Source organism: Lichenostomus cassidix, chromosome 9 (assembly GCF_008360975.1).
Source record: "Lichenostomus cassidix isolate B80296 chromosome 9, HeHo_3.0, whole genome shotgun sequence".
NCBI classification, from domain to species: Eukaryota; Metazoa; Chordata; class Aves; order Passeriformes; family Meliphagidae; genus Lichenostomus; species Lichenostomus cassidix.
The window spans coordinates 16,395,621-16,406,632 of record NC_139490.1 but is presented as its reverse complement, the minus strand read 5'-3'; the positions used below and the strand labels follow the sequence as shown (position 1 = coordinate 16,406,632).

At 48.5% G+C, this 11,012-nt stretch overlaps 1 long non-coding RNA gene across 1 annotated transcript; it reads right to left on the bottom strand.

Annotated features, from left to right (window-relative positions):
* Nucleotides 1-1,893: 1,893 nt before the first annotated feature.
* Nucleotides 1,894-3,209, bottom strand: LOC146433364 (uncharacterized). The gene is made up of 3 exons (XR_014853939.1): nucleotides 3,102-3,209; nucleotides 2,604-2,701; nucleotides 1,894-1,967 (listed from the first exon to the last, which is right to left on the bottom strand). It is a non-coding gene; the product is annotated as an uncharacterized LOC146433364 (long non-coding RNA).
* Between the last annotated feature and the right edge of the window lie 7,803 nt (nucleotides 3,210-11,012).

Sequence of the window (11,012 nt, the reverse complement as noted above, 5' to 3'; positions counted from 1 at the left end):
AGAAAAATTAGAAGTTGAGATTTTTGAAATCTCATTAAATCTGGTGTTAAAATATTAACTGTAAAATCTTGGGTACCTTAAAGGTCCAGGGGCAAGATTTTTCAGACTGTTGTTACTTTGCTAAGTGTAATCAACTGAATTTAGGTGCTTAACTGAACACATATGCAGTGTTTAGTTCCCAGCAATGATGTTTTACTTAAAACATATAAAAAGCACTTCCCTGTAAAGCCTTCCAAAACAGGCTGTTTAGTAAACTTTCCAAACTGGAACCTCGTTTGCTGGAAGTCATTAATTCAGTGCTTTTGGCATTACAATGCAACTCTGTATGGATCCAAGCTGAACATAAAAATACACAACTAAAAGAGGAGTGCAATTGAAATGATTACTTCAATGATTAGAATATATTAGAAGTGTACTTGAATATAAAAAACCCACAGTGAAATTCAAAACAAAAGAAGGAACACAGATTTTCATTCAAGTGTACAACATCATGGAAAATCCAGAGGGGATGTTTTTTTCCTACCAAGTCTCTGCTTTCACTGTAGAAAATTCTAGAGTTTAAGAGCAGACAATGAGACTAAAATCTTCCTTAACGTTATCTGTACAAACATCTACTGTTTATGTATTCTCTATACAATATTAAATCATCAGTTCTTCCTGTACATAAAGAAATAGCAATGTGCAGTATTTTAATTCCATAAATAGTTGGTATCAAAATAAACACATGGAACACTATCTTTACTCATATGACTAAATTATCAAGCACTGCTCATTTTTTACAAGCTGTCTGTAGTTCTCTCTCACATTTATTTTGCACCTGCTTGCTGAATTTCTGCTAATGATTTTTGGTCTGAGCTGTGCTGAGAAGCCATTCCCAAAAAATTCTGATATTCCTAGTCCTTCCTATTCCGACTTGGTGTCCAGCCTGTAGTCTCCAGCTGGATGAACACACCAAATCAGAAGCAGATTTGGAGTCACATTTTCACACCAATAGGTACTTAATCCCCCTGAGCTCTGGTGGAGCTGAACCTCAGATGGACATCAATTCATTGCCAAGCTTTGCAGAAATTCAGAGCAACATTAACTGACTCTGTAACACCTCCTTAACTTTGCTGTATGAGGACTGTGAAGTCTGAATGTTTTACCTACAGAGAAAACCTCACAGGCTCTTGGATAGTTCTTACTTTGTCATTTGCATCAAATACCTCTCTGTCAAGGGATCAGCAAACCCAAGCAGTGACAGGGTTTCTGTTTTTGTGACTAACACACCCAATCCAGCTTCAACACCGTGTTTACATCAGTCCTGAGGTCAGGGGTCCTTGAGACACGTTGCACAGCAGCACTTTGTGAGGTACCTTTGCTCTGTGTGGTTCCATCACAGTGTCTGGGCTTCCAGCTGGCTTTGTGGTGGTTTCATTTCCATGCTGAACATTGGGCCAGTGACCCGGAACAGGGCTGGGTGATGCTCTGTGGGCATCCTGCCAGAGTGTTTTGCAGGAGAGGAACCTGACACACAGCTGTCATTAAGGCCAATTTATCTCGGGAATCAATGGGCCTTTAAAAATTCACCAGCTCACATATCCTTTTCAGTGATGGTCATTAGATGTTTTGTGCTCTGATTTTGTGGGCTTTGGAGAGAACCTTGCTTTTCAGCAAATGCTGACATATCCACTGGTAAGAGGAAACTCACAGCCTTTACCTTACCCCTGGAGAAAAAGTGAGAAAGCATTATGAGGATTACAAATGTAGAAAACATGCAGAGAAAGTAAAAAAAAAACAAAAACAAACCAAAAGAACTCCAACCCAACCCAGCAAGCAAAAAGTAAATGGTTTCAACCTTTGCACACTACTGGAGGCAGGATTTCATGCCATCCCCATGGTCATCCCAAAGGACCAAGCCTGTTCCTGTCTGCTGGAAGCATCTGCCTTTTTCCATCGAGTCCCACATCTCCGTATCACTGCCTGACCTGTGTGCACAAAGCTACATGTGCACAGAATCCTGAGGGTGCCCATGCACCCACAGAGACTCTTTAGAAATTTGGTATAATAGCCCTGAAAAGAGTTCTCAGCCTCTCTTATCCTGTATTTAAATATTTAATGGTTTTTTTCATTTACCACAGTGGGAATCTCTTGGTAGAAAGAATGCTCTAGCATATATGAACTAAAATATTTTACACATGCAAATTAGAGATGATTTGTTAGCAGTGCTGTTCTTTTATTACTTGGGTGCGGCTGTACTCTATATAAATTCAAGGTGATACTTCTACAGAGTTAATTTTAAAGCAAAAATATTCATATCACATACAGGATTATAGCTTTGGAGCAAAATGTGAGGAAGCTACAATAAACAAAGAATGAGAAAATGTGACATGAACCAGCATGCTGGGAAACAAAAATGTCATCCCTGTAAAAAAATTAGGCTTAATAAGCTTGCTGAACTAATTGCTAGAAATTATCTTACTAGTGAAAAGCTAAGATTGGTGTCTGTGTCAGACATTTGGGTATATAATGGAAGCATCCAGCATTAAGACCGTAAAAGATATTAAATCTTTTTTGGTGTAACAAACACAAAGCTGCATGTTTCAGGATGTCAACCAGCCTACCAAGGGGGTTAGGTGAAAAGCTCTTTCCACAGCAATTTCTCCTCCTAAAGCAGCCAGCAGTGAGTGCACACGAGTCCCTGTTCAGCTTGACAAGGCAGCTGTAATGACAGCGATAAAATCATCATTGCTGCCGTTCAGCCACGGGGCACCCGGGAGGTCCCCAGGCATTCGATGTAACAGATCTGTGCTGCTGTTTTGATTGCTCTGAAAGCTCTTTCCCCTCTCAGCAAGCAGCAGTATTTGCTTTGCCATCCCATTCCTGCACGCTGCCATGTGTTTCCTTCCACGCACAGTTTCCACGTGAGCTGGCTGGAGGGCAAACCCCCTGAAGTGTTCATGTGCAAGGAGAGGCTTGAGTTTCCCTGGACCCAGTGGGGCGTGCACAGCATTGCTGAGGTACAGGGTCAGGGTGCTCTGGAAAATGATATGAGTTCCCTGCCAGGGACTAAATTTAGGTGTCTAACTGCTGTAAAACATCTGACCCTGAAATGTCCTTACAAGAAAACCCAGGTGCCTCTGAAAGCTTGGCCTCGTTGGCCCCTGCAGCCTCTCAGGGAGGAGCTGGGCTCTAAACTGGCTTTGCAAGTTCAAGGGGCTGGGCACTGCCCTGCTCTGAGGATTTAGGGGGACAGAGTCAAAGCTGCTGTGATGTGCCAGGCACAGGTACCTCCACACAGGTGACACACCCCACAGCAGCTGTCAGCCCCATGGTGGCCACTGGAGTCCTGCCCCAGGATGTGCTCAGGCAGGCAGGCAGAGCCATGGACTTCTCCCTGCTCAAACACATGCTTTGAGGCCATTTGGATTATTTTCCTTTTCAGCACAGCATGATCGCGCTCAACCCAGAAACGAGCATGAATTCCCAAGGTGGATCTATCAGCAACAGGATGTGGCTGTGCTATCATATATCACTGTCCCATTCCTGCTGGTTCTTCCTGTGGTTGCTGTCCTGTATTGGAAATCTTCTCATCAACGAGCAGAGGCACTCAGGGCTGGTCCAGCAGCCATTTCATTTAATTTAGAAGCTGTCCTGAGACTGCTTTTCTCAAGGCTGAAAGCATTAACTTGTAATACTTCAGTTACAGGGGAAATATGATACAGTACATCTAAATCCATGAGCCACAGTAATCACACTTCTAAAGGCATAGTTCAGAGTTTCTTGGTACTTCCATGCTTTTTGTTCAAAGTTTAAAAATCCCTTTCAAGCTTAGCTTGTCAGAACATCACATCAATCTGCAAAACCCTGCCTGGCTTTAACAGAGCAAAGAGTCCAACCCCTTTCTCTCTACCTCAGCCTCACCTTTCTATAGCAAATTCAACTTGCTCCCACTGCCAAACCTCAAGCATTGCAGGGAGGAGAAGGACAACTTCCTCAAAGGAGGTCTCCAGTCTGCTCAGTGCCCATATACATTCAAACAACAATTTTGCTGATAACTTAATAAAATCCAGAGCAAAGTCTGCATATCTTATTAGGTGAAACCCATGAACAGCCCAGGCAGGTGATGCTGCGAAGGCAAATCAAACCTACCTGCACTTACAGACATGCTCCTGAAACAGCTTCATGTTGCTGGAGTGGCTGTAGGAGACACAGCTGGCTGGTGGTTTTTCAAGCCCTTTCTGCTCCTCCCTGCTGAGCTGTGCTGCAGCAGGAGGGGCTGGTGGCTGAGCACTGCCTGGCACCTCTTGGAGCCCATTGCTTGGGGATTTCCTGCCAGCCCAGTGGGACCTGGTGCTGGAAGGAGCAGGGGCTGGGGAGACAGTGGGGTAGCGTCTCACAGTCATGGCAGTATCTGAGAAGCAGACAAAAAAGCAAAGCTAGAAACAATACTAATAATACTACTAATAATAATGATGGCAATTCAGATATTCTCAACATATTTTCAGAGAGCAGCTTTTTACATGGGCAGATAGCAATAGAGCAAGGGGGAACAGTTTTAAACCAAAAGAGGGGACCTTTAGATTACATTTTAGGTGGAAATTCTTTACTGTGAGGGTGGTGACACACAAACAGGTTGCCCAGAGAAGTTGTGGATGCCCCATTCCTGGAAGTGTTCAAGGGCAGGACGGATGAGTTTGAGCAACCTGGTCTAGAGGAAGGTGTCCCTGCCCATGGCAGCAGCATTCAAACTAGATGATGTTTAAGGTCCCTTCCAACCCCAAATGATCTACCATTCTATTTCTAACCACTTTTTTGAGACTCAAAACCATTTTTTATATGTGGTGAAGCCAAGAGGGAGAGGAAACCAGACAGCCCCTTTAGGCCCCACCCTTTCCCTAGAAGGCAGCTGGAGAGGAAGAGCCACACAGCTTTCCCACTTGCCCAGAGACCAGGGAGCTTTTCCCAAACTGACAACATCCACAGCCACAGAAGTCCCTGTCTGGGGCCTTCAGGCTGGTAACCTGGCCTGGGTCAGTGGGGTTGGCAACAAGCACTGCTCCACCACAGCACCCCTCTGGTTTCATGTAAATTCACTAGTGCTTCTCAGCCTCTCATGGTACCTTCACTCAGATCTGTCTCCAGGAAAGCTTGTGGGGCTATTTCTCCAATATTTTTACCAAGCAATGTTTTGCTTTAATTCCTCCTTCATTAAATCCCCCCGAAGTCCCAACCAGACTTCTATAACCAAGGTCTATTTCCATTTTTCTCCTCTCATAAAGTTGTGAAGAGAATGTATTCCTAGATATTGACCCGTCTGCCACAGCAAGAACTAACTGTGCTATCAGCAAAAATAAACTGCACATCTGCCATGATGTACGCAGCCAACCCATCATTATTTGTTATTATCTGTAGCATTTTTCTCATCTTTTACCCAGGCAAGATGGGCTATAGCACTGTTGTAACTGTTGGCACACTTTTGCCTGCAACAGAGGGGAAAGACCTGTGAAGGAGAGTCCATGCCTGAGAAAACCCAAAGCAGTAAGTCAAATTCTGCTAAGCAAACTAAACTTTGTGTGAGCAAAATACTCCACTAAGCTCAGCTGGGGAGATGCACCCTGAAAATGCACCCCCAGAGCAAGTGGTGGTGGGTTTGGTGTGAGCACAGAATGGGGCAGGCACGTGGAATTAACCAGCCAGAGAGCAGCTCGTCCTCTCTCCCTGCGGACAGGGCACAGCCGGGCTGGCGCATCCTGCAGGGACAGCCCCAGGGGACAAGGCCAGCCCCAGGGGACAAGGCCAGCCCGGACAGCAGCGCCCATCGGTACCTGTGCGCTCCCCGGGCTCCGGAGCGGCCGCGGCGCTGCCCTGCGGGGATGCAGCCGGGGATGCAGCCGGGGATGCAGGAGGTCCTTCCCGCTCGCTGCCGAGGCTCCTCGCACCGCTGTTCCCATCTCCCTGCCCGCAGCCCTGCAGCTCTCCCTTCAGGGCCCTGTTTTCCCTCTCCAGCTTGTTGATTTGGGAGCGCATCTTGCGGATGAGCTGCAGGAGATGCGCGTTCCCCTCCATGCTGCCCTGCCCTGCCCGGCCGAGAGGGCACACTTGCCCTTAAGAACCTGCGGATAGTGGAGTCCCTCCCCGCCCAGGTCAGATCCCGGCACTGGAGGGCTGCACGGAGCTGTCAGGTTGCCAAGAGAGGAGCATGATTTATTCATTCGGGGCTCGCGTTTCGGAGCGGAGCACCTTCTCCCCACCGCACAAATCACTGTCAACACGGCATCGCTGCACCACAGAAAACCCGCCCGCCCCTCTCTTGCCCCTTGGTTTTCTCCTCCCAGACCGAGGAGGACAGAGCCCATTTCCTCCTGTTTGCCCAAAAAGGCCAGTGGTCATCTCCACAGCACACAGGGAGGATGCCCTTTGCTGGGCAGCAATTAATCTCTCCCTTAACACAGGGAGAATGACACTTTTTGCTCTGTGCATCTGGAATTTCAACTCCAGAACTAGCAATTTCTCACAGGAAAATTAAATTTCTAGATGAAAGCTGATAAGTACAAGAAGCCCACTGTTAACATCTGCCAACAGCTGTGAGGGACACGCAGGTACACCAAGCTCTCTTGGAAGGCTGCAGCAGAGCCCAAGCCCTCTCTGGGCACCCAGGGAGGCTAGTTGGAGTGGAGAGCCAGCACCAGCATCCCAGGAGTGTAACGAGAGACAGGCCAGGCATGATTCTTGCATTAGCAAGAGAAACACAATCCCCTGTACTTCTCTCATCGCCTAGTCCCTAAAGTCATTTTTCTGCTGGCAGTGAGATGAAAAAACCTGTGGAGCAGTCTTCCCACTGCCCAAAACCTACTTTAAAATACAGAACTGAGAACACCAGAAAGTCAACAGGGAAATAATTTAACACACCTTTTGCTTTGAGGACATTCGCTTCCCAATAGCTCATCAGTGAGTCAGGAATATCTGAGAGAGGGGGAAAAAAAAAGACTTTTCAGCTGTGTGCATTTCCCCCCTCTACTGCTGGAGGCTGGGAGAAGAAAGGAAAACTGTTGTGAGATGCTTCAAACATGAGATGACTCAGTTTTATTTTTTCCAGACATGTCAAAGGGCTGTCATGAGGAAGCCATTGGGTCTATGGGGAACTGCTGCTGCCCAGCAGCTACTGGGCACAAATTGCTGGAATTGAGACAAAACCAGGGATGGAAGTGAGGGGCTTTGCCCTGGGGCATGTCCCCACGTGGGCAGGGCTGCCTTCTTGGAGCAGCATCCTCAAAAAGTGCTTCCCAAGGGCAGAATGGTTCCCAGAGGCCATGCTGTGCTCGCTGCCTCCTGACCAACAGCCACGAGCTGTGTCTGGCAAAGGCAGCTGGAATTGCAGCAGGAATACACACAGGGACACAGGCACAAGGCTGGGCACTGGGAGCCACAAGAGCCACTAGCAGCCCTGCTGTCACCTCCTGGGAGCCTCTCCAGAGGGCTCTGCGTGGTTCAGGCTGCATGCAGAGAGGTGAAGCAAATGTGACTTCTCAGGCTGCAGATGAAGGCCACAGCACCCAAGCTTTTGGTTTGGGCTTGGAGCCAGGCTTAAATAGCAGTGTAGGTGTCCCTGTGGTGGGGACAGTGTGTAGGGAACATTATGGGTCTATTTCTCCAACAAGCAGATCAGGCACAGGAGCAGTGACAGCACCCATGTGTAATTATAATTATCACTGCTGATCCTGCAGCTGGTGGGTTTGGCCAGGCAGGGACACTTACCAGCTCAGCAATTAGCTTACCCCAGCTGTAGCTGGAGACATCTGCTCCCCTGATCCCATGCCTGCTGCTCCTCTGGAACCAGACTGGAGCAGGCATAGACCTTCTGATGCACCAGAAACTTCTGAGGAAATGACTTTTGTCTTGTATCCTCATACAGCTGCTCCTGCTGCAAGGACCAGATGACTCAGGAGTTCTAGACAACGAAAACCTAGCAAAGCTGCCTTTGCCACTGTACTGACCAGAGTGCTCCCTGTAAGCAGAAAGGGCTCAATTCACCCACCCTTGTTTTCTGTGAATTCAGTGGGGTCCAAGACATGTGCTTACCCTGCCAGCTCCTGGATGCTGCTGGTCTGCATGCCACAAGTGGGAAACATTGGGTGCCTCTTAGCCAAGGCACAAGTGAGGGCTGCAGATTGTGGCTGGGTGTATCTTCAGTGTGCCTTCCCGAGCCTACTGCACACACCTATAGCTGCGTGGCTTTTGCTATGAAGCACTTCAGCTTTAAGTCTTTCAATAGAAAGGGCAATTTCTCACACCTGAGATGCTTTGGCAAGTTGTGCTTAGTAGGATACAGAGCTGGGTAAAATTGTTTTCACCCTCAGTTGTATCCTAAGCTCTCTGCTAAGAATAATCAAACACAGAATTTCTGGCAGCTGCTGGGCTGAAGGAGCCCCATAGCAATATCTCTATGTGGCTGCTGGTACATGTGCACAGCCTCACTGGACTGAACAAACTGCATACCAAGTAGTAATGCAGCAGAAAACCTGTAAACAAACACAGAAACCTTGTGGAGCATCTCCCTCCTAAACCACGGGGAGCTCAGCTCTTCCTTGTGCCCCTGCCCAGCACAGTGACATGTGTGGTGGCACAGTGACAGTCACTGTGTGTGCACAGCTGCTGCAGGGGCTCCCTGGGGAAGGGCTGCACTGAGAGCAGGGAAGGGACTGTGTGAAAGCTACCACCAGCAGAAAACAGCACCTGCACAGCCACCACCACTGCTGAGCAGCTTTTGTAGCTGCCTCACTTGCCAAATCCCTCTTGTTATGTTAGAGACATGAAAAAAATCAAAAAGGACTCATTGCTACTCTAGTATGATGATTTCTTTTTAGCCTATCACAACATTTTGTCCTGGAAAATCCATCAGCAGCAGGTGTGAGGATATTTTCTATGACATGCTGCAGCTGGAGGAGTGTCCTGCCTCCCAGTGGCACTGGAGTCTCTCTGCAAAAAGACAGAGCCTCCCTTCTCAGGGGCTAAACCTGACTAACAGAGCACAAGCAGTGGGCCTCAGCTGCCACAAACATGCACAAAAAAATCAGTGCTGTGGCCCCTGCACCCCACATTAGCACAGCAGGCTGTCTCTTCCCTGAGCTCTTCCTGAGGTGAGGCTGTCTCTTCCCACTACACATGTTGGTCAGAGCATGGCTGGGCTGACACAGGCTTTAGTTCTTAGGAGAAGGAGATGGAGACAGAGGACTAAGACTGAATGTGGCTGGAGTGGGAAAATCTCTTCTACTACTTAACAATAAACCAACACCCTTCCTTTTGCCCAGCATCTCATCCTAACTCACAGACCTCCATCCTTATGGAGCTCTACTCCCTCTCTGATGCCTCTGCTGCCCCTTCACCCCTGCTTACCACAAGGCACCCCATCACACTGGAGCTCTGGCATTTTGGTAGAGGACCAGCGAGGCTGCATTGCATCTTCAGCCTCTCTGGGACAGAATGGGGGAGAAGCACAGCAGCCTGTCTGGCCCAACAGGAAATCTTGGGTAATAGAACAGCTCACAGCTCCATCATCCCAGCACCAAACCTGAAGTGCAGATCTTTGTCAGGGCTGAAGTCTCCAGAGAAGGTTTGCTGTTAATCAGCCTCGAATGTCAGCAGCACTGGATTTATACATCCTATAAAAAATGACCAAGCAGCAGCTCTGGTCAGGGTCAATGCCAAACCCTTCCAATTCTCACTGTGCAAGACATCACGGTGCCCTGAGTCCTTGCTTGATTTCTGACTTTGACATGTTTTATACCTCATTGTGGTGCAAAAGAACCTAATTCTCCTCTGAATCTGGCTGTACAACTTAAGGAGGTAAAAAAAATATTCAGTGGATTTAAAAATTAACAAAAGAAATTTTTTTTGTGTGCTGATTCTGTTTTGCTGACACACTTCCTAAAGGCCAAGGCTGAGCTGGTGTTGGGACACTCATGTGGGAGGTGCCAGTGCTGCCCCACCAGCAGGCAGGTGCCTGCCCTCCCTGCTTGGGGTGTCCCCAGCACCACAGCCCACCTGCCTGGGAAGGAAACTCCTTTTTCACCTGTGACAAAGGGCTGAGTTGGTGCCTTTGCACTCTGAGCTCTGTGGGAGCGCAGAGCAGCATTCACATCTGCCCAAGGCGAGAGCACGGCGCTCCTGCCCAGCAGCTCTGCTCCTGCCCGGGCTGAGCCACCCCGCTGTCCCCCTGCTCCTGTCCCAGCCAGGTCCCTGTCCCACGGTGCTCCTGTCCCAGCCAGGTCCCTGTCCCTGGAGTCTCCTCGCCGAGCGCCACGGTCACACACCGTGATCAGCGTCCAGCACTTGGGCACAAAGCTCTTTTCTGAGCGCTCTCGGACAGATTCCCGGCGGAATGGAAATTGGTACGTTGGTAGGACGAGCCCAGGAAGGCAATTACAAGCGCGCAGGAATGCTCTGTCCTTGACAGCGAAGTGGGAAGGGGACATGGGGCAGGGGGACGGGGGACAGGGCTGCCCTTGGGGCACAGCCAGAGCAGCAGCCTTGGAGGGCACAGCCCGTGGAGTCACTCCCCAGCCTCACGTGTAGCCGGGCGTGAGTGCAAACCTGGCTGCTCTCTGTGCTTGAACGAGAGCTCGCCTTCCTCTCATAACTAATTAAACGCTCCCTTCTAAGCACGGCTGAGTGGGGTTTGCTGCTCTCAGCGGGTGCAGCCAGGCTGTTGAGGAGAGTGAGCTCCACCAGCTCCCAGGAACAAAGCAAGGTGGCAAAAATCAATTTTTTGTGTAAAGCATTCTCGGGTTTCAACACCTCATTAGGTAATGATGGCACAGAGTTATCTGATTAGTCTGTTAAAAGGTAATTGTTTAACTTATTAATGTCTGTTAAGCATCCTTTTTGTTTTGCAAGAACCATTTGCCTGACTGCCTTAACTCCCATATGTATGCAGAAAATCCCACACGAGCTCTGTTAAAAGACGCTTTGATTCTGAGCATTCAGGGTTTCTGAAAGGGGTCTGAGATCCAGCAAGGGATGCTCGACACTTT